Consider the following 26,208-nt stretch of genomic DNA (forward strand, 5'->3'; position numbering starts at 1 on the left):
GCAGGACATCACTGACTGTGTGCGTGTGTGTTTACAATCACATGCACAGTATGTGCGAGTGGTCTCTGCAGACAAAGCTGCTCAGCAACACAGTTCCAGCCTCAGCTGGCTGGATAACTCCTGCTTTGTCCTTATCAGCACCGTTGCCTGTTGCCAAACGTACAGGCCATTTTTGAGTTTGAGAAAGAAAGAACTGTCTTCATTTTGTGATGAAGATTTTAAAATGCTCTGAAACAGAGAGTGGGGAAGAAACAGCCTACAAACAGGTTTGTCGATCACTGAACCATCTCTCATACAAAGAGAACATGATAGGAGACAGACAGGACAGGCGGAAAATGAAACGAGCCATCTTGATTAGAAAAGCCCGTCCCTGAGTGATTCTGGCATCCCTCAAGCTGAGAAATACACATCTCACAGTTAGCATTTAGGAAATTTGGACATCTATTCTGGCAGCAATGACGTTCAATACTAATAGTCAGATGAACTGAATGTTCTAGACCAGGGATCAAAATCAGAGCCAAAAAATTAAATATGGGACATTCTTGTTAAATAAACACAAAACAGACTGCTGATAGACCTATATGCTGATTTTTGCTGAATTGCAGTCCGGTGTCTTTTTCTTGGTGTTTTATGGTGGCTGTCAAACGGCTCCTTACAGCCACCAACTAGACAGGAGTGGGGATTGGGAAGCTAACCTGTAGTGCCCGTTGAAGGTGTACGGTTTAGAACTATAATGTTAAAAACACTAGAAGGTGGTGGTTGGGTCAGACAAGCACCTAACGTCCATGCAGACAACAGGAGATTATATGTTCCATGTCCGACATTGTGTTTTAAGTGCTTTGTGTGTTTTAACTGACCCAGTTTGAGTGCCTAAACATAACCATGCCGCATAGTTTCAATGTACTTGCAACAATTTTAATTTTCGATCAAGAAAAACAACAACGGCAGAGTTTTTGAGGCGTCATTGTGAGGATAGCACGTTTTTCATTGCAGGCCATTATAGCTATTATACACTTTGCTCTGAGACTGGGTTGTCTCCTGTGCATAAAAAGACTTAGGGATCACTGGTGACCAGAATGTGTTTTTCAAATGGTATTTATTCTTTATACCGAGGAGTCTATTCCTTGCTTTAAAATGCTCCTTTCTCTTCAAGCGATACCACTGGAGCTGACCTGCCTGCTACTGCTTTTATGAATGATTTTCCTTGTATTTCTGCTATGCTTAAAAACAGGTGAGAGGCAGAGAAAAACAAAAAGGAGAGGAAAAACTGTGACACTGCAGACAATGACACACCCTGGAAGTCACACAAGAGCCAAAAGAGGCACAATTGGAATACAAAAAGAAAGACAAGTAAAAGCAACTGTCAAAATAACATTTGTGAGTCAAGGCTCTGATGAAGCTATAGCCATGATGGTTGTATTTTAAACAGACAATCTGAATCACCACACATGAAAACAGAATCTGATTCTGAGTGACAGCTTCAACACTGCAGTGACCAGCACAACTGTAAACAAGTGGAATAAGGGAGGGATCAGGCAGAGCAAAGAGTGTGTGCAGCTGTTTAGTTATGCTTTCATCCATATTCTGCCTGAATGAATGGATCTATGTGTGTAATCACAGGCATGTGTACAGTACACATATCAAAGAAGCTGAACGTTCTCTATTTCCTGGCCAGACATGAGGCTTTAGCCACATCACTTATACACACAGAATTATAGAACACAAGAACCACAACCAACCGGCTCCATATGGAGGGCAGAGAGAAAGAGTGGGGAGAAACGGACGGAGGGAACTGAGAAATGATTAACTCGGTTTAGACTTGATGTGGCCGTTGTTTGTCGCTTGGTTTTTCTTCTCAGGGTAAACTACATCCTTGGAAAACAAAACCACCCTTTCCTGGTTTCAGTGGTTGTGCAGACATAAGAACATTTACAGGAATGTGCACATAAACACACACCCACACACATAGAATTATGTTCACTGGGATAAATCTGTATGTTGTCTTAGACAAACAAAACACCACTCCTGACATCTGCTGCACAGCTAAGTTCAGACATGTTGACTAAACACTTGTGAACATGTCATTTTTTTGTCACTAGTGACCAGTTGAAGATAAAGTATGTGAAGGTGTTTACGGTTTGTACTAGCTGGAAACCTTTGGCTTTGTGGGTGGTGAAGCCACAGAAGGAGAAGCTAATTGCACTGGACTAGATCCACAAATGTGCAGTGCTGCCTTGAGTCCTGGTGTTCATGACTCACACCAGCTATGAATATTAACAGAGGGTTTTCAGTGGCCTGGAATCTGAAAAGATGAATGCAGACAAGATTTGGCACCATACACCAAAAAGTATTTGGGATTAATGAGGAGGAAATGTATATCGCAAATGAAAAACACTGCTCTTGAGGTGGGCTACATCATTGTTTACCAGTTAGTGAAGTAGTGTTAGTGACATGGTCAAATGAGTCCCAGTAATCAGTATGAAAGCATAAACTAGAGATGAACTGGTATAAAATTTTATATTATTATTATAATCACCAACATTATCACGGTTATCAGTACTAGCATAATATTGTTCAAATGTGCTGGAAATTTTTCAAAAACTACTGAACTGAGTAGGAGCGGAAATAATAAATTTTTGGTATGCGATTGAAAATTACATGTAAAATTTGCAGGACTGTGCTTTTTGGAAATGAGGACAACCAATAGCATTACCGGGTCTGTGTAAACAAAGGAACAGCAAATTTATTATTATTATTATCTCTCTGTCTCTCTCAAACACACACGGCCTGAGTTAACTTACTCTACAGTCACTATAAAGTGTTGCCCCCTTTTGCAGTGATTTTCTTTCTGCATGTGCTGCTGACAAGGTGATCATCTCTAGAAGGCTGAAAAAACTCCAGAGAGCTGTCATAATCATCCGGCCAATTTTCATGGCATCTACGCCTGCATGCCTGCATCGGGCTGACTGTGGCTAACTTTGGCTAATTCTGGATATTAGTTAACTCTTTAGCTGAGGAGTTTTTCAAAGCACAGTATACACTTACAGTTTTAATGATAATTAAAATTTGAAATGGTAGGCCTAACGGTAACTGTCATTTCACTGTGGTTTAGCGGGCTTTCAGAATGAGTATGGTAAAGCTCAACTCGTTGCTGTGTTTTAACACAAGGGGCTGCGTTGGTCAGGTGATGAGAGGTTGCAGAGGAAATGTAATGTAGGCGTGTACGATATGGCCACACTATGACGAATAGAGGTGAGTGGCTTCATTCACTTTTCCAGCCCAGGAGCTTCTGCTGTGTTTTGGTTTGCCATGCTGCTAGCGTAGCCTACTCTACATTAGCAAGTGTTGTTATGGTGCATTAACTGTGGCACAAGTTCGAAAGTGCATAGCAGTGAATGCTCATGCTAAAAGGGTAAACAAAAATCGTCTTCTCTTGGGTGTACACATTCTGACTGTCCCCCATACGTGATTGGTCAGAGTACACCAGATATGTCACCGTCAGCAAAAGATGAACAAGATCCAACTATGGGGCTGTGGCATTTTGCTGGAGCCCCCTGCAGTGCTGGTGCTGGCCGCAGTGAACAGAATCCCCCATAGAAATGAATGGAGAGGGCTGCATTTTTTCACACTTTTGAAACTCATGCATGGTGATTACCGCCCTGAATGACAGCACTCTCGGGGATTATCATGCAACAAAAAACCCACTTACAAGGCTAACAATGTCAGGGAACAGCACATAGTTTTTACACATTCAGATAAGGACCACCATGAAGTACTGTCAGCAAGTATAGACACCAAGTTGTTCCATAAGGGACTTGACATATTTGATGCATAGTGACTTACCAAAATAAAGGACTAAACATTTGACTCAAAGACAGATCTTAGGAGAAAAAATCATTTAAGATATTCATGGAATGACACGGTTATGTAACTGATGTTGAATCAAATCAAAGCTGTCAGAACAAAGGCTGAATAGGAAAGAAATGTGGTGCTGAGAGGGATTTGGGTTCTTCAAATGGTTTTCATTTTTAAAATTCAGTTTATTTCTGGCCATGGATTCATAGTTTAAATAGCTCCATGTCAGCACATATATTGAAAACATACATACATACATGTGGTCACAATAGAAGTACTACCACTGGAAACATTTTCAACACGTTATCTGTACAGTGATATTTTGTGTGCAAGCCTAGTAGGTTTCTGCATACTGCTCTTTTCGTACGTAAACCATAGTGACAGTAAGGCCTTGAACAGCCAGATCTTCATTTCAGTTCAGCATAAAACTTACAGAATCGTTCATAAAAATATATTTTCTATACTGTTCTTTGTAAAGTAATGACCACATGTCTGACTTCACTGCTTACTTCAAAAGTTCACCTCAGGAAAAACCTATTGTCAGACCACTTCATATTTAATTAAACTCCTTCTCCTCGTCTTGGGCATTAAATCCCACATTAGGAGTCTATTCTCAACAGTATAACAGCTGTTTTAAAGCAGCACCACTTGAAAAAGTATAACTAACGTCGTTTAGTTTTTAAGCTGTGTCATTGTACAGAGCAGTACAGGATAACAGCATGGCAGGCTGTAAAGTGTAACCAGGCACAGCCCTAACACTGTGTTCAAAAGTAATGCGATCATTTCTGTGCACCATTATCAGAGTGAGAGTGAATATTTCCAAGAACCAGCACAGTTGTACCTTCCCAGGCAGCTATTTTAGCCATAGCAATGTGTGCTGATTTTCCACCAAGTCTTGCAGCCAAAGTTCAAATAAACTGACCACTGAATGCACTACAGTTAGCTTCTGTTACTTTAGGCAGTGAGTGAAAAGTGAAATCTTTTTTCTCAGCACATAACTGGACATGAGGTACAATAGTTATTATCTGCCATAATGTTACAATTTCATCTGTGTCAATATTTAGACTTGCTCTTAATTTCTCGCAAATCTATAGAATGTGTTATTATGGAAATTCAGAACTTTGTGTTCCCATGGGCGCACAGGTTTTATGAGACAACCCTGAGTGTTTTTGTTTTCCTCCATTATATTATCTCTGTCTGATGGTGGAAACAAACTCCTTTCCTGGCAAAGGTGAATTAAAATACCTCCCCTCTGTGCTGCTCCTGGCTCCCAGCTAGTTGAGGGGCCTCTCAGCCTGGATGACAGGAGCTAAAGGCCTCTATCTTTCCCTGCCCTAGTATCACTGTGATCCCTTCAAAGGATCTTTTTGCAATTCACTAGGAAAAACAATATGGACCGAACTGGCAAACCTTACATGCAGACATTTTTATGCATGATGTGAATCATTTTTGTTGATAAAAAAACCATGTATCAAATGAGTAATGATGTGTGCTGATGATAATACTCCCTGCTTGTTCAGGACTTCTTGGCTTCAGGTTGATTTTTAGCAAGTGAAAAGCTCATTTGGAATGAGCTCAGGTGACCTAACTTGACCAGTCAAAAATACTCCATTATTACTGTCCTGCTGCACCATCATGAAATTCAGAACAATTCATAAATAAAGGGCAACACCTGATTTGAGTGCAATCAGCCTCAAACACTGTTAAAGCTCAACCCACACTGTCATTTTAATGCAAATGTACTACAGCCACAAGCCAAAAACAATGAAATGTCATTTTCCTACTTAACCCACATTGTACAGCATACAAACTATAAAAACTCCTTGTTTCCACTGACTGAAACAAACTGATCTATATACTGTTTCAAATACATGCCAAAAAAATGAAAAAATTCACAGTGGGATAGAAATCAGACTGACAGTGTAATCTTTAAGAACTATTAATTTTAATGATTTTCCTTACATATCATTGTTCATACCTACGGTGTCTGCACAATCTCTAGTCTGTCATGCTTGCCAGCCCACTTGTTTCAGAGGTGCTTCAAATTGTAAATGGCTAAAGGAGTAGGGCATTACAAATGTGGCTCTTTATTACAATACCCTTTGGCCTTCAGCTCCGAGACTGAGATGAATTAAAAATGCTAGGTTTGACTACCGTCTTCCTGGGAAGTGAAAAAAAAACAACAACAAATAGATAAATGAAGATGGCCATCGGTGAGCATCTGTCAGGGCTTGTCTTCTCAGTGTGTCCCGCAACGTTGGCACTAGTCAGCCCCTGTCAGCAGCTTTTCAGCTAATTTGACATGTTGAATCACCATCAGACTGGTCGAACCACCACGGTGAGAGACCAGGCTGATTGGCTGTTTGGCTTAGCGAATCAATGCTCGAGAAGGGAAAGGTTCAGGAAAGCCCCTTCAGCTTGTCACTACAGTATCCGTGATTTCACCCATTTAGTGCAGCTTCTCCTTGTTCTTCGTCTCTGCGGCCTCCCTTCTTCTTCCACAACCAAAAGACCAAGGATAGAGAACGACAGTGACATTTGCAACTTCTTATCAGATGTATTCTCAATTAGAAGCAGCTATAAACATCAGCTGTGTGAACCAGAGCTGGACTGTTTACGCCTGTATATCCACAGGCGCAGAATGTCCGTGTAAATAGGCCATTGGCTATAGTCTGTGCAGTATTTTCAAGTGTCGCTTTTTCAACCCAACTGGCCCAAATAAAGGTGACGTGAGGTGAAGCAGCATTCAGCCTATGTCACTTCTAGTTCCTTCACATTGACTTTTTCTGTCTCTGGCCTTAGCTACAATGCTAATGTTGTTAGCATTAGATCACTACACTAGAGCAGGGGTGTCAAATTCAATCTCACAGGAGGCCAAAACTCAAAGCACACTTTAGGTCGCAGGCCAAACAGGATAAAAATTTATTGAACAGACTAAAACTAAACGTTTTTGAACATAAATATGAATCGAAACAGACAGGATACAATATTATTCCAAAATAAATCAACTTAAAATCAGCAACCGTATTTCTGCTAACTCCTCTACCTTCTGTAGCTTCTGCTCTACATTCACGTTTTTCAGCTTGTCCTGATGTTTTGTCTCATAGTGCCGTCTTAGGCTATATTCCTTAATTACAGCCACATTAGCTCCACAAATAAGACACACGGGTTTCACGACAATGGCAGTAAACATATAATCAGCCTCCCACCGGTTTAGAAAGGCTCTGTTTTCAGAATCAACTTTTCTCTTGGCCATTGTTAGGGGCTAACTTTGACTTGAAATTAGGGTTGTAAACATCAACAGACGCTTGATTGATCTGACGTAATTGATGCGGGAATGATCACAGGTAGCCTATCGTTCAGAAAGGCAGCTGTTGCGCTGCATTATGGGATTTGTAGTTTGTGTGTTGTCAGCGCTTCATATCGCCGGGCCATTAAATAAAAGTTATATAAAATGATCTCACGGGCCGGATGTGGCCCTTGGGCCTTGAGTTTGACACATGTGCTTTAGAGGCTCAAACTGTGCTTTTTTTTATTAACAATCTTGGTAGTGGCACTTGTATGTTAATATTTTACTAGCTAAATAGGTTGTCTGTCTTTATCTAACCTCAATATGAGGATCATGTTATTGTACAGTTTGAGAAATTCAGAAACACCAGCAGACTAGCTAGTTTAATATCAGTTCAAGCAGTGGTCAACAGTAACTGGCTGTACACACAAAGGTCAGCACAAATGGGGTCAAAGTTCAACAAATTTGAACTTTCAACACATTCCCGCACCTTGAAGAACACTGCAGACGTTCAGGCCATGACTCTACCACTGTGGTTGAAATATTTAGGTCACCAGGTCACACATTTTCTACAACTTAGGTAACCCATTTTAGTGGCCTCCTAACAGCAAGTTGTTTGACATTGGTGATCTTTAATCCTGAGGCTATAATGCACAACTGATATGCATGCACTACATTCTAGAGAATTCAAATGTTAAACTATAGAGAAAAAAAAACATCAACTTTGTGAAAATGCTGTAATTAACAGGTAACCAACTGAAGTGGCTAGGTTACAGTGTCCACTGAGCAGAGACAAAAAAGAAAAGGAGTCTTCCATTGCTGGAAATACACAAGCTGGCATTACAGGCTGACTAAAAGAACACAATAAGGGCCATGTGCAAACACGTCATAACACAATAAATACATTCAAACAGCAGTGGAAGGCCAGACAGATAGAGAAAGAGACAGAGGGAAGTGGTAGGACTTGAATAAAGGAGACTCAGGAAATGAAACTGTACATAGTGTGAGGAAACACTGTGGTTACTTTGAAACAGCTCTGTCAGCATACACACGAGACACCCTGTTCCCACACAGCATGGAAAAAAAAATGCACAAATGACTGAGATGCACATGTTCACACTGTAGCATGGGTGTCAGATCCACCCAAGTAACATCATACACACGTTCACAGACATAACAACATCCACATACAATTATGCAGAAAAATCATAACACAGACATGGATAGGCTGCACAATATATTTATCTAGCTATCGAAATCTGACTAAATATTCTGAATGTGCCATATAAACAAAGGATGGATGGTGGAAAAATGAAAGTGAGATATGTGAGAGCCAGGCCATCTGCACTGCTCAGATCTAATTTTGGAAAGGCGGCGACTGAAGTGAAGTGACGACGACTCTGTACAGTAGAGATTGGCCCTGATACAAATCCTAGGTAGAAGGAGATAGCACTTCGTTACTTTCCATCTTCACAAAAATGCCTAGAACTCAGCAGAATAAAGAACCTGTTGAGCACAATGTGCTCCAATAAGCACCTGATAACAGAAAAGCCTCTCTGTATCCCACTGAGGTAATTACTAGTTTGGATGAAGGAATCAATTTTATGCACTGAGTTTAATAAAGAGTTGTCTCCACAGACAGCTGTTTAAATCACGCAAACCCCTGATATTTATTGTTGCAAATGTTTTACTAGTATCTACTAAGACTGACCAGACTCCTGGTGTCACTGAGATTGTTGGTTTCCTTTTTGTAAAGAGTGAAGAAAAATCTGTAAAATGTATAAATCCATACATAAAAACCTGGCTGATTTGTTTCTGATGACCCTACATGAAAGCTATTTTTGTCCATAACAGTTCTGCCATCGGTCAGCCTGGTGAAGACTGTTCGGCCGCTGTCCTTAAAGCTCATCAGGAGCTTCTGACACAAATGCTGAATGGCAGTCACAGTCTGTGTGGATCGGATGGAAACACACGTCATTACTGACTGCGCTCTGCTTATGTCTTGCTTTCGGTGTGAATTCCCAGTAAGTGACAGAGCGATTGTACTTTTTATGACCAAACCTCTACTCCAGTCTACAAAGACTCTATGAATGGAATGGAAACATAAAAACATGCAGTCCTGGGTATGGGTGAATCATGTTACTGCAGGAAAAGTCGTGCGTTTACTCACAATGTAGAGCAGCAACCACATAAATCCTATAAAGTCACAGTGTGTTACAACAAGCCAAAAACAAGCAAACACAAATTGTTAAACAAAACCACAGTGACACTAAATAACCCATTCTTCAAATAATAAAACATTAACCTTCTAATCACATGGTTGCATAATCTACCAAAGGTACGTTGCCTCTCATCAAATTGAGTAGAGTCAACACAACAACAGAAGCTGGGACAGTGCAGCACTACAAACTGTAGTACAGCCATAGTGTTTTAACACGTGGTCCCTTTTAAATGAACCGAACTCAGTCCTCTTTAAATTGGATCAAAAAGGGGACCAACAAAAAGGGACTCAGTTCTTATTGTGTTCAAACTGTGAGTACATTTGAAAGAGGGCTCACTTTTCTTTCTGGTTCACTTCAGCTCTGATGGGGCCTCAGCCCTCTTTCTGTTCATACTATAGTGACTCTCAGACCTTTACTGCTTTCACATATGGCTTTAATGTCAAATGATTCTCTACTATCTGTTTCTATTGCATGTGGTAAAGTATTTTTAACATAGTTTTTTCACTTTGATTCGGCAGTGCAGTGGGGTCCTAATGAAACCCCCTCACTCTCGTATGAGCTGAAAACTGAAACCTTGAGTGTGTATGTGCATTATAGAGTTGTAGTTTGATATGTTCTTCGTTTCATATCTGGAGAAGTGTAGTAGTTTCTTCCTTGCACCAAACTACTCATCCATATTAAAGTTTTCAAAAGTACTACTATCAATACTGCTTATTAATCTGGTACTTTACTCCTATAGTTTTTTTTAGCTAAAAAAAATAAACAGAGTGCTAATAGTGCTTTATTTCTTATTTTCCTCAAATTTACCATTACCACTGGAGTAGAAAATTACATCATTGTTTTGAACAAAACACTAGACTATAATGCAACTGCTGAAAAAAACTGAACAAAAGACTCTTTCTTTGACAGTACTTTTACTATGAGGTGCCTCCAGCCCCCAAATCATTACATCCACCCCTGCTCTGGGAACTCCAAGTGAAACTGAACTTCTGAATGACAGTTCACATGATGCTTTGACCATTGCAGACTGAATTTATAAACAAACCCACAACAATCAGCTGGCTAATGACTATTTTTAATCATTACCCCATATTCCTATCATTTAGTTAACCCCGTGCACAGGCTCAAAGCTGCTTAAATGAATAACATATATGGGCAAGGAGAGAAACTACAAACTGCTCAGTGGAAAACTACATTTCTCCATGATGGACTTTTCCTAGATATTTCAGACTGCTGGTGTTTCCACCCTTACATGCAAAAGACTAGAAGCGAACCTGGAGCACTTTGTGTTCACAATGCACAGATTAAGTTAACCATATCGCGGACTTGAAACAAACTTAACTAGTTTGGGAGTTCATTTGGAGTGTTCACATTTACACAGAAAAAATGCTGACTATTCACTCTGAATTGGTTTTGAAGGCTGAAAGAAACCAAGTGTGAAAACACCATCACTGTGCTGAGAAAAGTCCAAACAGGAAATCAAAAAGACAGTGGATAAAAAACTGAATATAAGAGAATAATCAAAAGCCTGTTCACCTCTTTTTCAGCCAAAGGGACCAGTCAACCTCCTTTTCAAAAGTATCAAAATAATGAATTCATATTTAAAGGACTGATTGTTTTGTTTAAACTTTAGTCTCATAGTGAAAGCTGAAATTTGAGGAGAACCATTATTAGAAATCAGGAATTAACCAACAGTAAAACATGATGTAATTCCTTATCTTAACCCAGGACACTGTGTTCTGATAGCTTAATAGCTGCTGTTAATCCGGTAATAGAGGTGTAGGACACATTAAAGAACAATGTTTCAATGTACTGTGCAGTTCTGTATATGGATCCTGAGAGTCACACTACATTTCAGTACCAAAATCTGCTTAATTGGCCAGGTGTGTCGGACACACGAGGAATTTGACCCTGGTACAACAGCTCTCAATGTGCATGTACATATCCCCATGCAAGGGGCAAGTAAACAGTAAACCAACATAAGGCTGTGTAGTATAACAAAATAAGCAGTATTAACAAGCAACAAACAGTGCAAACATTGCAAAATAAACAGTATAAACAGGCAGTAAACAATGCAGACAGACAAAGGAATGCTCATTGTGAAACGAGATAAATAGGAATAAAAAATAGTGTATTTAAAAATAGAGACCTGTACGGACCTGTATAATCTGTACAATGTATATTTACAGGTATTTTATCTAAATGTCAGTCAAACAGTTGGTAGTGAAGCCTGCTCCAGTCCATTCTACTGCACTCATCTCCATACTAATCCGCATGGTTGTTTTCCTTGAGTGCAGAGATGAGCAGCAGCCTCCTCCACAACAGAGAGTGTCAACCTACAGGAAGGAAGACATCCAACAACACTGCACACTTCTAAACAAGCGTCACAGCACTTAGCTCCCTGTCAGGTTAAACACGAATGCATTCATAAGTGCTAATTTAAACCAGTGTAACAGCATCACATTCGGTTGGTTTCCCTATCGACGTGTTTTGGATTTGGACGGATCTACGCACTTGCCCTGCTGCAGACAGACATACGTGGAATGTGAAAGGAAGCACCCGCCTATAACAATAACACCACACACAGAACGTAACCGGGGACGGATGGATGGTGCAATAGTTGTGCTGTGATGCTTAATTAATCTGCAGTGTGAAATGCCATGTGCCTCAATGCATATAAACAAGGTACCGTTATGGCGAAGCAACAAATAGGAAAGCGGCGTTTCTGTCACAAAAACAAATCAGTGCACTCTCTTACCTGATGTGGCATATCACACGTCACTTTGTGGAGTAGCAAGGGAGACCCCAAATATCGGAGACAGTTCGCCAAATTTTCCGAGCCAGTGGAGCTCGGTTTTTAATAATTTCCACAAGCTGAAAAACTTTTTCCTCGGTACAACAAAACTGTCAACAGAAAAGAAAGGGGGAGAGATTTAGGCAGGGCTATCTAACGGTCAGTTGAAGGACTAGGAGCTAGGTTAAGTGATGTTCCGACATTTCTTGCACAATGTTATCCCAAACGCCGTTCACTAAATCTGGCAGGTCAATAGCACAGCTCTAGCTCAGGCAGATATCTCCAGCAAGACTTTAGACCACTCGCGAATCAATTCAGGTCTTCTGGGACATTCGGCACATACCTTATACATGATCACGCGGCCATATTCATTGCCACATTGTAAATGGATTTTCTCCGCACACGAGCGTAAAGAGCGTCAAAAACATGCTAACAGTAGTAGGTACCAGCAGTTACAAACATGTAGTTAAATATTCAGACGGCGTTGATATTATTGTGTTACTGTAGCGTTGGGCTGTTAGGCGAGCTCTCTACAATGACATTACATCCAGGTTTAGTGAATACATTGTTTGGGTCGCAGGCATGTCAACATAGTGTAGCCCGCTAAAGTGCGTAAACAAAAGCTAGAGCTACGGCAACACCAGTTCATTTTACTGGCCCGAGAACAGCGTGTGCCTCTCGGCCTGAAAGCCCCTCTCTGCAAAACCAAATAAAAGGGGCAAATGATATTACGGCGCTCCAACACCCTTCGCTACACGTGACATTCCCCCAGGTAGAAGAAAGTGCAAAATAACTTACATTAGTCCATGCGACCAGCAACATAAGCAAACACCCTGTTAGTCCAGTTTTTTAGAACCGTATCAACATAGATGGACAGTACTTCTCCGTAACCACGCCCTCTCGGTTTAGCAGTCAGACATATCCATACATACACATAATCCCCTGCAATAACCAATCACAGCCCTCCGTTTTGCATTTGTGTCTGTGCCCATTGGTCGAGAGGCTTGTCAGTCTCGAGCTGAGTCTCCCTGCCGTATAGGGGTGTGTCGTGACGTTGAAGACGGCCCGGTATGTAATAAACAATTTTGGCCAAAAATAATAGTTAATAAAATAAACTAAAAGACGTTCTTAAATATAAAAAAGTACAATACTTATATTTTGACTTTGTGATGTTCAGGGCTCATGTTTGCCTGAATTTATAAAAACTGAAGAAATGGTGAGTAATTAAAAAAAGAAAAGAAAAGCAGTAGCCTAATAGAAAGTAACTAAGTAGCCAACATGTACTCATTTTTACATTTACATTTAAATACAGTATTGAGGTATCTGTACTTTATAGAGTATTTTCATTTTCTTCTACTTAATAATTCGACTTCACTGCATTTTAGAGGCAAATATTGTATTTTTTGTTACATTTGTTTGATCATTTTAGTTACTTTTCAGAAGCAGATTAATACAAAGGAAATATTATATAATTATAAGACTTTATTATACCCTGGTGGGAAATTCACAAGCTACCCAAAATACTTCAAATTATAAGTATTTAAGGTAGTTAACTCCACCTTTACCAGCTGCAACATTAAATGTGATGTGTGCATCAATAATTATAATCCAATAAAATGATATACATGAATGCAAATGTGCCATTCTGCATAATGACATTTTTTACCTTTAGTAATTTAACTGTATTTATACTGTGGTATTGTTGCTTTTGCTCAAGATAACATTCTCTATACTTCTTTCACCACTGAAATTTGCAAATATGTGTTTTAGCAATGCTGCATTTTGAACGTTAAAGGTAGCTTAAATTATTTATAATTTACTTATAAATCATATATGAAAGTTCCAGCATCCTCTTATCTCCCTCTGACATCGCTGTCCTGGAAACTACATACTAAAGTACAGGTTAGTGAAAATGTTTGTCACTGACCTACTCAACAATTGGTCAGTGTTCATAAGCAGTGGTAGAAGAAGTACTAAGATTGTTTATTTAAGTAAAAGTAGCAATACCACAGTGTAAAAAAACTCTGTCACAAGTAAAAGTCGTACATTCTAAATGTTACATAAATAAAAGTACAGAAGTATTAGCATATAAATATACTTCAAGTACCAAAAAAAGTACTCATTATGCATAATGGCACAGTTTACATTAATGTATATCATATTATTGGATTATAACTAGTGATGTATTATTATATACATCACTTTTAATGCTGCTGCTGGTAAAAGTGGAGCTGATGTTAACTACCATGTACAGTATGTTTATAAGATGAAGTACTCTACATACTGCTGGGTAGCTTGTGAATTTTACACCAAGGATCAGTAAAGTCTTAGGATTATAATGTATTTTGTTTTATTAATCAAATTCAGAAAAGTAGTCATCAAGTAACTTATCAAATAAATGTAGTGAGTACAAAGTACAATATTTTTTTTCTGAAATGTAGTGAATTTGAAATATGAAGCAGTAGAAAGCAATCTGCTTGGTGGAAGAATTAAGGGGCAATGATAGGGCCCTGTGGTGCTATACTGTGTCACCCCTGGGAGGTTTTATTATACCATTTCAATCATCACATTACTCACTCACTCATTAATTAGTAGTGCTTCTTTTCTTAAAACCATCTCTTGTCATTTGCATGGGCGGGCCAGTGCACACTGGCAGCCTGGAGGAGCCAACCCATGACCTTTCAGTACAAGAAGTACAAGAAGGTCCATGTTGGAAGCATGCCCATTAGTAATCCATAACTTGCGGTACATTTCAGGCAATGATGCAAACGAGACAGGCAATATAAGCCTGTTTCTGAAAGATGGAAAAAAGACAAGTAGAAGCTTCTTATTGGTGGCTTTAGGTTTTCAGTAAAAGGATTAAGGTGTTTCAAAGCCTGCTTTTCAGTGCCGCGTAAAAGCAGGCTTCTAAAAAGCCACCTATTTATTCATTAGATCATATGTGGCATGTTCAATACTGACTATGTCCAGCTCCAGCTTTTAACTTGCAACTAGTACTGCTGCAGTTCTAAGAAAATCCTTTTGCACGCTTCTCTGATTTTCTTAATTATGATACACAGAATATTCAGACAGACATTGTAACAGTTTGTACATATGCACTCTACATACCTGACATTTACATATGTAAGTAGGCATGATATCTTCCTGTAGCTTGCCTGTGTGTGCATGTGTTGGAATCTAGGCCATTCATTGTGGTTTTGTGTTTTCAGAGGCGGATCAGTCTATATGAGAGGCACCCAGGCATATGGGCATGTTTGTGTGGGGGCATGTGCACACGAGATTTCAACATCCACTGTCATCTGTGAATGTGAATGAGAGAGAGAAAGCTAAGGAGCGTACACTATATGAGGTGCCTGGGTAGTGTTTCCCCTGTGCAAACAGCAGAATCAAAATGGGAGAAACTGAACTCTCACTTAAATTGTACACACACAGCCACACACACACATTTTCCCTGTAGCTCTCTCTTCCTCACTGTCTTCCTTCCTGGAACTTGGAATCTTTCCATCTAACTTCAACGCCCCCACTCTCCATCTCTAAACCACCACACACCCAACATATACACACCACTTTCTTTCCCACTCACAGGGTGAGTCTAGGAAACAGCTGGAAAAGCAAATAGTCGCAAGCAAGCCGAGCCCTGGCCCCCTCATTCTCACAAATGACTGGACCTTCGCTTGGATGAATGCAGTCCTCACACTGGTGTTTCAGCTGCAGTGAAAAAAGCACAAAGAACAGTGCAATTGCACAAACCTAAAGGAATGCTGCAGAAGTTGGCAAACACACTCTCTGATCAACTTCGCAGTGTGTGGCGTGAAGATTGGTAGCCTCTTGTGCCACAGGTTTCTCAGGAAATGTTTTGGCAGCTATGAGCACACAGTCCAGGGAGGGAGCCATCACAGCAAAAACTAGGCCTTTCTTATGTCCTGATTTTCAATGCGTATGCTCCTCAGCTTTGCCTTATCCTCCAACTCCTAATTAATGTAATCATCAGCTTCCAGCATCAAGAAACTTAACTCATATTCACAACAAATTTGCTACATTCTTTCCAGTCAGATGTAAGGGAATTGGATAGCTGAGCAAAACTAGAACATGGGGTCAGTAAGTCAGGAAGCAGCCTACTACACACTGAAACCCTGTTTTCAGCTGACACAGTTGATTAAAATCTGACTTTGTGATATTATGTGGGGTGTCCCACTACAGACAACTTGTATATTGTGTAATAGATTACATTTATATGAAAGTCAATTACATAACAAATTGTAAAAATATAAAACAGTTTGTATGTAAACCCACAAAAATGATGAGAATGCACAGAGTAAAATCGGATCTGGATGATAGTGCACATTTTATTTATTTTTAAATACATTTAGGATCACATTTATGTGGCTTCGAAATAAAATGAGTAAGTTGTAGGCGAACCTTTTTAAAGCATTTTCACTTACTTTTTAAAGCTTCTTTCTCAAAGATGTGGCAAAAACGCTTGCTAGAAGGAGCCATTGATGAGTAGAATGAATCATTTCCTCACTAACAATAGTGATAAACATTCTTTATCAAGCATATCTAATATAAGTATTGAAAGGATGGATCAATGGAACTGGCTACCTACTGGTTTTACTGGCACACTCCTCATACCATCTCTTACATTTCATACTTCTATCCTAGCCATCCATGGTTTTAAATGTTTACTGCTTCTGTATCTGAAATTAAGTACATAAACAGAAAAGAAAAGTTTCTTCCATGTGAGGGACAGAAAAGAGAGTGAGAGTGAAGCTACACACGGCAGACAGATGAGACAAAAGACTGTTGCGTCATCATTCAACAATCCTGATCAATGTCAAGCTGTTGCACAACACCAGACCTCCTCTGCTTTTGTTTTCCTCTGTTGCTTCATTTCTTGCTGGCCTGCATGCTTTGCTCAGTCCACACCACAAAAGTGATTTTTGATGCAGCAAAAATAAAATAAAACTAAATAAAATAAAAATAAATAAAAAAAACTACAATGTGGTGATAATAAAGACAAAATGAGGAATAGATCAATGAAATGATTCATTTCATTGATGTTGAGATAGCTTCCAGCTGTTGCGTTCAGTCACATCTGATCCTGCAACTCATTATTTTACTTTGCTCTCTTTGCTGTTTTCACTGCAGTCACTGCTCCTTGTCCCTCTGGCCCCTCATGACCTCTGTCCCAGTGGGAGTCATCACAAGCCGCAAAGAGGAAGCTCACATCACAGTTTCAGATTAATTTGTCTGTGTTTGGAAACAGTGAAGATCCTCTACCATGACAATTAGATAAGAGTTACCTGATTTCTGAAAACAGTGTTGAAATTCCAGTCTAATGGGTGCACGTTTCTGTACATAGACATCCCTTTTATTTACCACATATACTTTGAAAATGTCCACATCTGGATAGGTAATGTAACACTCCTCCAGCATTGTTTCAGACCCCAGAATAGATCCTTAGATAAGGAGTGGGGCCAGAGTTTGAAACCTAGTTTTCTCATGAGGATCTCCAGCCAGAACAAGCTCAACAACTGCTGCTATAATGTAAACTTCATGTATAAAAGACGAGAATTGCTTTTTATATAAAACAGAGCAAGCAGGGCTAACCAGGAGGGCAAGACTGTGCTTTTTTCTGACTGCATTTCTTGGCCTTTATTTTGGATTTTGTGTATAATTTCTGTCCTTTTTTGATTCTGTTGCAGTGAACTATGAAATCATACACTGCTGACAATTTCCTACCACAAAGATTTTTAATTTTATATAATACACCACACATCCCCACATTTGTTCCCTACAGCTAGAAACTGGCAGCAGCTTTCAAAGAAAAGAACAGTGGCTATTCTCCCTTCAACCAGTACATCTTTAACTTACCATTTTTGTGTTTTTTACTTTTTGTTGACACAGAGGCTTTGACTGGTTGGCCGCTCTGTCCACTGCAGCCTGCGCAGTGTCACCATTTTTCCCCATTCATGTCAAATTTCCAATGAGTTCATTACGTGATACATCAAGCATTTTTTTCCTCATCTTTTTTATTTATCTCCAAATCACATACAGTATACTATAATTATTACATTATATTTAAATTATATTCTCCATTTTACTGTGGATAGCCCACAAAATGCACAGAACACGTTCTCTTAAGCCCCTTCAATAAAACTTGGGATATTGGGCTATATAAACAGAATCCGACTGTCAGACAGTGACAGTGTGAGACAGTTTTACTATTTGCATGTCTCAGTGCACAGATTCCTCCTGTTCCTCATGCATATCTCTGTGTCCTAGCATGAATATTAGTCCGTTCATGAGCAGAGTAGTTGCATGTGACACAAATCACAACATCTTGAAGTGCATGCTAAACTGTAGGGGCTACAGAGAGCACAGAACATGCGACTGCAGGGTCATATATAAGAATAAAATGGCAGAGGTGATGAGATTGTTGTTGAAAGTAGTTCCGTTTAGTCTGGCTATCCTCTATCCTCTGATGTCACTGCTACAGTATAAACCAGAGTGAGCCATAGAAACCAACAAAACGACTGCTCAGTAATATCTAGGCCTATTTATTATCATATCATATTAATGTAAACAATTTTGTCCCTTTCAGGATACCGTAGAAATGATCACTTTCTGGTGATCTGATTGGTCAGTGCTGTTAACAGGTTTTCATCCAATCCTGTGAACTTAACTGGCACCTGAGAAGGGCAGCCATGCAACATCAGTTACTGTGGTGATATAGTCCGTTTAAAGTGAGCCAGCTTTGTGGTAAACCTGAGCTGAGCTCAGTGTTAGCTGGGTAACCCATTAATCCCTCCTGGAGGTACAGACTACTACAGGCCCCCAGGATGGATGGATGAGTGCATGTTTGCACAGCTGAGGATGTCTGTTTTTGTTTGTACATTACATGGATCTCACCTTAAATCCTCCCTCTCTTTTTTATCCCTTTGGGGAAATTATGCAAAATAATGATTACAGAGCAGATGTGCTTATACAGATTTGCACCTGTTGTTTTGAAAGGAGAAGAACATCTTGTGCTGTACTGGGTTTTCACTAAAATGAAAGACAAGACAAACTCTGCACTGCAAGGAAAACTTACAGAGGAAGTAAAGACTTGAAAAGTGTAGTTTTTTTCCAGATGCTATGAGAATAACTAATATGTTTGTATTCATATTTAAAAGAATCTGTATATATCTGCTTTGTGTGTGGTGTGTGTTTAAGAAGAAAAACAAATTGGCAACCCTGAGTGTAAGGCCTCTGAGTCAGGATTACACAGATACATATATAGAAAATTACACACTGCTGTGCCAACCTATCCCGGGTCAAGCCCACAGCACCAGGAAACAAAGAGATGCACACAAATATGTAAGTAGTCCACAGAGATATGCATTTGGTAAAAGTATATAAAATGGCACAGACGTATGGTGTACAAAATATTTACAGATGCAAAACTATTCTTGAATTTCTTTTTGATAAAACAATCAACAAAAACATCACTTTGCCCTTTACATTCTGTCTTCATGTGAAATTCTGCTGTTGCTATAACCACCCAACTCTCATGCAGTGAAATCTGACTGATTTAAATTTTTAAAACATCAGGTTTTAGAAACCTGGGAGATAAAAGTAAGAGAAGCAGTATTGTCTTCAGGGAAAGCAATATGCTCTCTGTCATGCTCAAGCTAAATCTTTCATGTGGGAGGAGTAAAGAGAGTTGTTTGTGTGCATGCATGAGTGACAGGGAGGGCAGTATAAAACAAACTTGGTCAATCTGTGAATAAATCTTCATATTGTATATTAGGTAGAGGCAATTAAGAGCTAGGAGGCTAAAGGCCTTTAGGTAGGCTATAAATGTTTGATGCAGACTCATTTAGCTTACATTTTAAATGAGGAGATGGAACAGAAGCAGGGCTGGTGAGAACCCTCCTAGACAGTACTGCTAGTTCCCTGACCGGACTTGGGTAAATGTTTGACTAAGAGTGTTGCTGCTTAGTGTATCTGTTGCATGCTAAGGAAGGGCTAGAATCACTGTTGTTTTTCTTAGAAATTGAACACTGTGATAAGCGCACACAGAATTAACCTAAAGTGAACTTTTCACATATAATGTACATTCCAATATAATTTACTAGCATGGACAGTTAATTCTACAAATATTTCAAGTAAAACAATCTAAAGAGTTACTTGAAATTAGCTACTGTAATTCCAAAATAAACGCAACTGTAATCAGTTACTGAGAAAAATGCATAATTAAATTAAAGTTACTAATCAAAATGCTGGTGATTTCAAAGGGATTACATCTGAATATACTCCTTTGGCTAAAAAGCTTATAAATATATATATATAATATTCATTCTGTTGCTTTGCCTCTGTTTGCCATCTTTTGGCATGTTTCCGGACAACGCAACCTGCTGAGACAAAAAAACAACATCAGGAGTAGGACGATTAATAAGGAGCTGTTTCTACATCTAGATAGGCTCCACTGCTTTTGATTGGTTCTCTTAGTTGACTTTGCACCGCCTGTCATCTGTCAATCAAATCAACGTGCACTGCTATAAACAGCCTGGCTGCAAGCAGCTGACAACGCCAAGGCGTTGTTGATGGACAAGAATGCTTTTAAATGCTGCAAAATTAACAGTATTTTCCTTCTGAAATCAGAAAAATGTTTTGCTTGGTGCCCATTCAGTAGGCTACATGTTTCAACAGTAATATATTATGTAGATGAAGTTATATTGATGAGCCTTTAATAAAAGGTTGACAGTAAAAACTGTGGAGTATAGTTGAGGTTTTTTCTGCCTGGTTTAAATGTATGTTAGGACTTTTCAGCTTTGTTGCCCAGTTTAAAACATTTTTATTAAAATAATCAAAAATGTAATTAAAAGTAATAAGTTACATTACTTTGATGAAATAATTACAATAGTTACATTACTTATTAGATTTTTAACAGAGTCACTAGTAATCTGTAGCCTAACCTTCCCACCATTGCTCATAAATATGTAACCAGTAGCAGAGGGTCATAAGCAAAACAAGTTCCCAAAGCCTGATGCAAGTAATTATGCTTGCTTATTGCACATATCAAGGGTATTTCATTCAGGTGCAGGGGCAGACTTAAGCTACGTTTCCACCAGAATGTCCCTGGTACTTTTTAGTCTTAGGAACTAAAGTCAAAGAATTGTCCCTGGGGTAAAAGTCCCTCTAGTGTGTTGTGATTTGTGTTTCCATAGCAGGGCTGGAGCCCGGAGAAGATTAAACAAATTAGCCTGCCCACGTAAAAGCATGACATGATTTGGGAGCCCCAGCCAAACCCAAACAGGGCGCCTCTGCTGTGTTTTATTCTCACCCATTTTCTAAACTAGAATGTTGTCGCTATGAAGGAGGTCGCTGATGGCCATGGATAAAGGTATTCCCCAGTCTCCTGTTCCTGCACAAACTGTTCACAGGACCAGCAGCAGCAGCAGCAGCAAGTGGTTTTTATGAAAAACTCAGTTCTGAGAGAAGAATAATCATTTTTATCAGCAAACACATTATGAAATGAAAAATTCATTTTTATCAGAAATATGTTTACTTTATTCTTTTGCCTGGCAATACAATCTCTTTCTAATAGCCACAGTTTAATTTACTTTTCAGCTTGCTAACTGGATCCACATGTTGCTGCAGTACTTCCTCACTCTGATTCTTCCCTGAATGTAATTATCTTCTGTTGAATAGCCTTGGATGTAGTTTTCTTTACTGAATACCTTCTCTTCTTCTCACTCTTAATTATTTAAGAGGTGGTACTTTAATCACACTTTTTTGCAGAAGGGGCTATGCTTTCAAATCATAAGCTAATTTGTTCCATCAAAGCATCGTGGTACATTTATGGCCACTGGGGCCACTTTTAGTTCCCTACCTTGCCTAATGTTTAAGTCTTTCTCTGGTTGCTTTTGATTAGAAATGGTGAAACTAGACTTAAAGCTAAAAGGTATTAAGTTAATAATCTAGCATCCCAGACTTTCAGTGCCTTTGAGTGATTGCAGGGGTTACCCACTCTGTCTTTAGAAAATTCCAACCTCAAAGAAACCGCATTCGTCTGGGTTTTAGAGGAAAAATAGAGGTCCCTGCATGCTGCTCCAGAGGCTCTTCCACCTGACAGGAAACACTGACTTCTTGTAATTTGGGGGCATAAAAATAGAAAATCTTTCATCTTGGTTGAAATTCTAACATTGCTCAGGGGCTTTTAGTCCCCACAGACTGGAGAGACCTCTTACAAATCAAAAGCATGAAGTCTGGTGTGTGGTCACACTAGTCTTAAAATGCTAAAATGTGCCCATTAACAGTGTCCTTCTGTTAGCAAAACACTTAACTTTCTCTAACCTGGAATGAATTATAGCCCAATTAGACAAGATGAGTCCCAGAAGGAACTGTTATGCCAGAATTTTAGCCAGGGTAGAAGCTCTGTCAAGCTGTTTGAGCTGTTGTGATCTAAATAGTCAATACTAGAACCACTAAATAGAATTCATTTTAAACTTTTGGAAAGACAAAATCCCATGATTCTGCATAACTGAGTAATGGAAGAAAGTGCACAGCTTGTTTGTCTATTAACCAAACATAAATCATATACTGGTAATATTCATATACTAATACCCCTGTGCATGGAAGATTTTTATACATTCTTGAGTGTTTTATATTTTAAATTGAATATTTTATTGATTTCTAGTATTTATATTGAGACATTTATTGTACCATTGCTTTTATCTAGGTATTTATGAGATGTATGATAAATGATACTGTTGAACTTTGTACTGAGCAGCAGCAACTTTGTGTCCAAGGCAAAATTCCCTCTGATATGATAAAGTATTATCTTATTCTGTCTTCGTGTCCATTGTGTTTTAAACTTTAGCCAGTTCAGTAGCAGTAGCAAAGGCATTTTTCACAGTAAACATGTTGGCTTGTCATAGCAGGAAAAGCTCAGGTGTAACTGATGACATCAAAAAACAACTGCATGGTGAGGTTGCTCCTCTTGGTATTGTGGATGCTGGCTACACTGGCATAGCTTACTGAAACACTTAATAGAGCTGCAGCCACCACTGGGTAAGAGGTGGGCTCTGGACAGGACACCAGTCTATCACAGGGCTGATACACAGAAATAGACAACCATCTAACCTGCATGTATTTAGACAAAGTACCAGAAAAAACCCATGCAGCCACAGGGGAGAACATCCACACAGAAAGGCCCCAGTCATTTTTAAGGTTCAAACTTGGAACCCGTTTCCTGGGAGGCAACAGGACTAACCACTGCATCACTATCAACCCCTTTGATAAGATTTTTTATTTTTTCATTTCATTCTATGTTATGAGACTATGGATGTTTGGCTTTACTCACTCAGATTCACTTAAAAAGTGAGTTATCCCTAATTAAGTCAAGATGTGACTTTATCAGTGACCATTTCCTGCCACGTATCCCCAATGCACTTATGAATAAAGTTGGGAGTAGCACAAAACACTGGGACTCTATGCCCACACCTTTATGTCTCCAGCCTCTAATCTGCCTCAGCTCACCAAAGCCCTCACTACTGCACTTAGCAGGTAGTAGTACACACTGAGGCAGAGCAGGGCAACACTGACTTGCTTGCTTGTACTAGAATTCGAAAGGTCATGGAAGGTTCCTGGGTTATCATCTGTTCACAAACTCACCTCTGGGATATCTCTATGTAATCTCAAATGCTCTGTGCGGGCCTTCTGTGGGAACCCTTCAAAACATTGTCCCATGTGACCAAACCCAGCACTTGTCACTTAATCTATTATCCCTATCAGCAGTGCAAAAATCTACATTATCAGTACCTGTGGATCCACTGATTCATTTTCTGTTGGTCTGAGAATTTTCTTGAAACAACTGGTGAGGCCATTTTCATCCAGACTATTTAACCTAGGATTCAGACTCAACTCTTTGAGTATCATCATGACTTGTTAATACTAAAGCATGGCAATGAGCAAATGCATTCTCACCCAGGTGTCTATATACTGCACACAGACTCTGGCCACTTGTCTGTCTCAGTTCCAAGCAACTTAAGACTCATGCTTGCATTCCTAATACCATAACAACCATATAACTGTTTCAACTGTCTCTGGACCCTCTGACATTTTATACTGCACTCACAGAAAGAAAGAGGTGCACATTAATGTGTCTGATTAAGCAACATTTTACCACTCAGCATTAGTAATTTTCCATTACGCAGCTAAAAGCATTCTCAAATGCAGCAAATCCCTCCATCTATCTGCCAGCATGTATCATGTCAGTCAAAAAAATCTCTGTCACAAATTTATTTGTTAATAAAATATACTGCTTTTGTCTTGTGTAGAATGATACACAACTTCAAATTGATAAATTTAAGTTGCACATTCCTGTGTTTTTGTTGTTTTTTTTTTGCCTTGGATGCTTCTCCTCATGTTTCAGCTCTATTTGTCCGACAGTCTAGCTGTTCCTTCCACACACACTCACTCTTTACTTCACTACAGTGTAAGCCTGTCTGTGGGAGTTCTCCTCAGTACAGTATGTAGTCTGTGGGTTTTATCAGAGGTGTTCCATTTTGAGGGAGTCTGGGAGCAAAAACACAGTTTCAGACAGATTTAGAGCTCTTTCTGCTCCACAGGAATGAACGAGTGCTGTTTGTATTGTGCAGTGTTTAAATAGTGCTCTTTTCGGACTGAGCCCCGCTGTGCCATGCAGCGTGAAGATGCATAATGGCACTTTTGGATAAGCATCTTGCATCTCTAAAATGTCAATACAAAGAACTTGGAAAAAATTGCAGGATAAATACTGGTTTGTGTGTATTCTTTTAATGATTCAATCAATGATTCAATTAATGATTCAGTCAAAAGAATGTACCTTATTCTTTAAACACTATAATCTGTCAATAATAATAAAAAAAAAATTCACATTGTGTCAAAATAGCAAATGTGTGATTTTGCCAGTAAAAATGCCTTTTGCATTTCTGGGTGTTGTCAGTAACAGAGCATGTGCCTGCCTGTCTCTGACTGTGACTGAAGTTCAGTCCACTCTGTCCAACAATACAGCAATAAGAAAAAAACTGTGGTGTGTTTTATTTCAGTAAAAGAGACTTAGAAATAACTATGACTGCCACACGCACGGCGCAAATTGACTAGATCACATGGGACACAGCTGTAGTGAAGGAAATTCGCATGTCAACCATTGTGGAGGGAGAGGAAGGCAGGAGGGTGAGATAATGGAAGGAACATCGAACACAGAGGAGCGGAGGAGGAGCCCAGCCACAGTCCAGGAAAATTATAGGGGTTTTAGTTTGCTCATATATTGCAGTAAAACACATATGTGGGATTTTTGTCATCAAGAAAGCCTAAGAATGTGAAATCAGAGCAAACAGGAAAACAGAAGTGACCACCAAGCTGTGCTGTAATGCAAAAAATGAGATGTGGTTAACCATGAGATCACATCCTGCCCACTAGAAGAAGAGAGCGTGAGGGAGGTGTCAAAATGAAATCAAGAGAGAGCACAGCTGAGAAGGGAGCAGTGGTCCAAGGGTGATAAACTGAGACTGTGTGTGTTACATAAACTCTCTCCCTGCCTTCCTGCCAGGCTGAAGTCATGTGGCAGGTTCCAGTCCAAGCATTAGAGGTCACAGTCACAACCAGGCCACTATGTACAGCCAGGAAGAAACACAGCAGGAGGAGACACCAATCATATTCATTTTACACTGAGGTATTCTTAAAAACAAGGGTTCACCACAGGGCTAGGAAACCATTTGTTAGATGTGGCATGCTCACATGGGTTTACTGTATGTAGACTCTGCAGCATGGTAAGAAGACATTTAAGAATGTAGAGAAGACACACATAAAATGAAATTTGTCTCAGCAATTAAAACGATGACAAAATCTTTTTCTGACATAAGCCAAGGAGTGGAATTCAAAAATAGACAATAGAATTACAATAGCCTATAGCCACACTAGCACTGTGATGCTATACTTATGCAGAGTGGTGTTGTGAGCTAAATTCTAACTAAGCTAGCTAATGTACTCACAATGGTAATGCTACTGTGCTGACGTTT

General features: G+C 39.4%; 1 protein-coding gene across 1 annotated transcript in view; it reads right to left on the minus strand.

The window, feature by feature from the left end:
• The window catches only part of LOC109967218 (vitamin D receptor), a 54,693-nt gene extending 41,592 nt beyond the window's left edge, over window positions 1-13,101 (minus strand). The window contains exons 1-2 of the mRNA XM_020612638.1: window positions 12,959-13,101; window positions 12,125-12,270 (exon numbers count right to left, since the gene is read on the minus strand). The gene's annotated coding sequence lies outside the window, so the exon portion shown is untranslated. The remainder of the gene's footprint in view (window positions 1-12,124; window positions 12,271-12,958) is intronic.
• Between the last annotated feature and the right edge of the window lie 13,107 nt (window positions 13,102-26,208).

The sequence above is a fragment of the Monopterus albus genome, unplaced genomic scaffold (assembly GCF_001952655.1).
Source record: "Monopterus albus unplaced genomic scaffold, M_albus_1.0 scaffold126.1, whole genome shotgun sequence".
Classification (NCBI taxonomy): domain Eukaryota; kingdom Metazoa; phylum Chordata; class Actinopteri; order Synbranchiformes; family Synbranchidae; genus Monopterus; species Monopterus albus.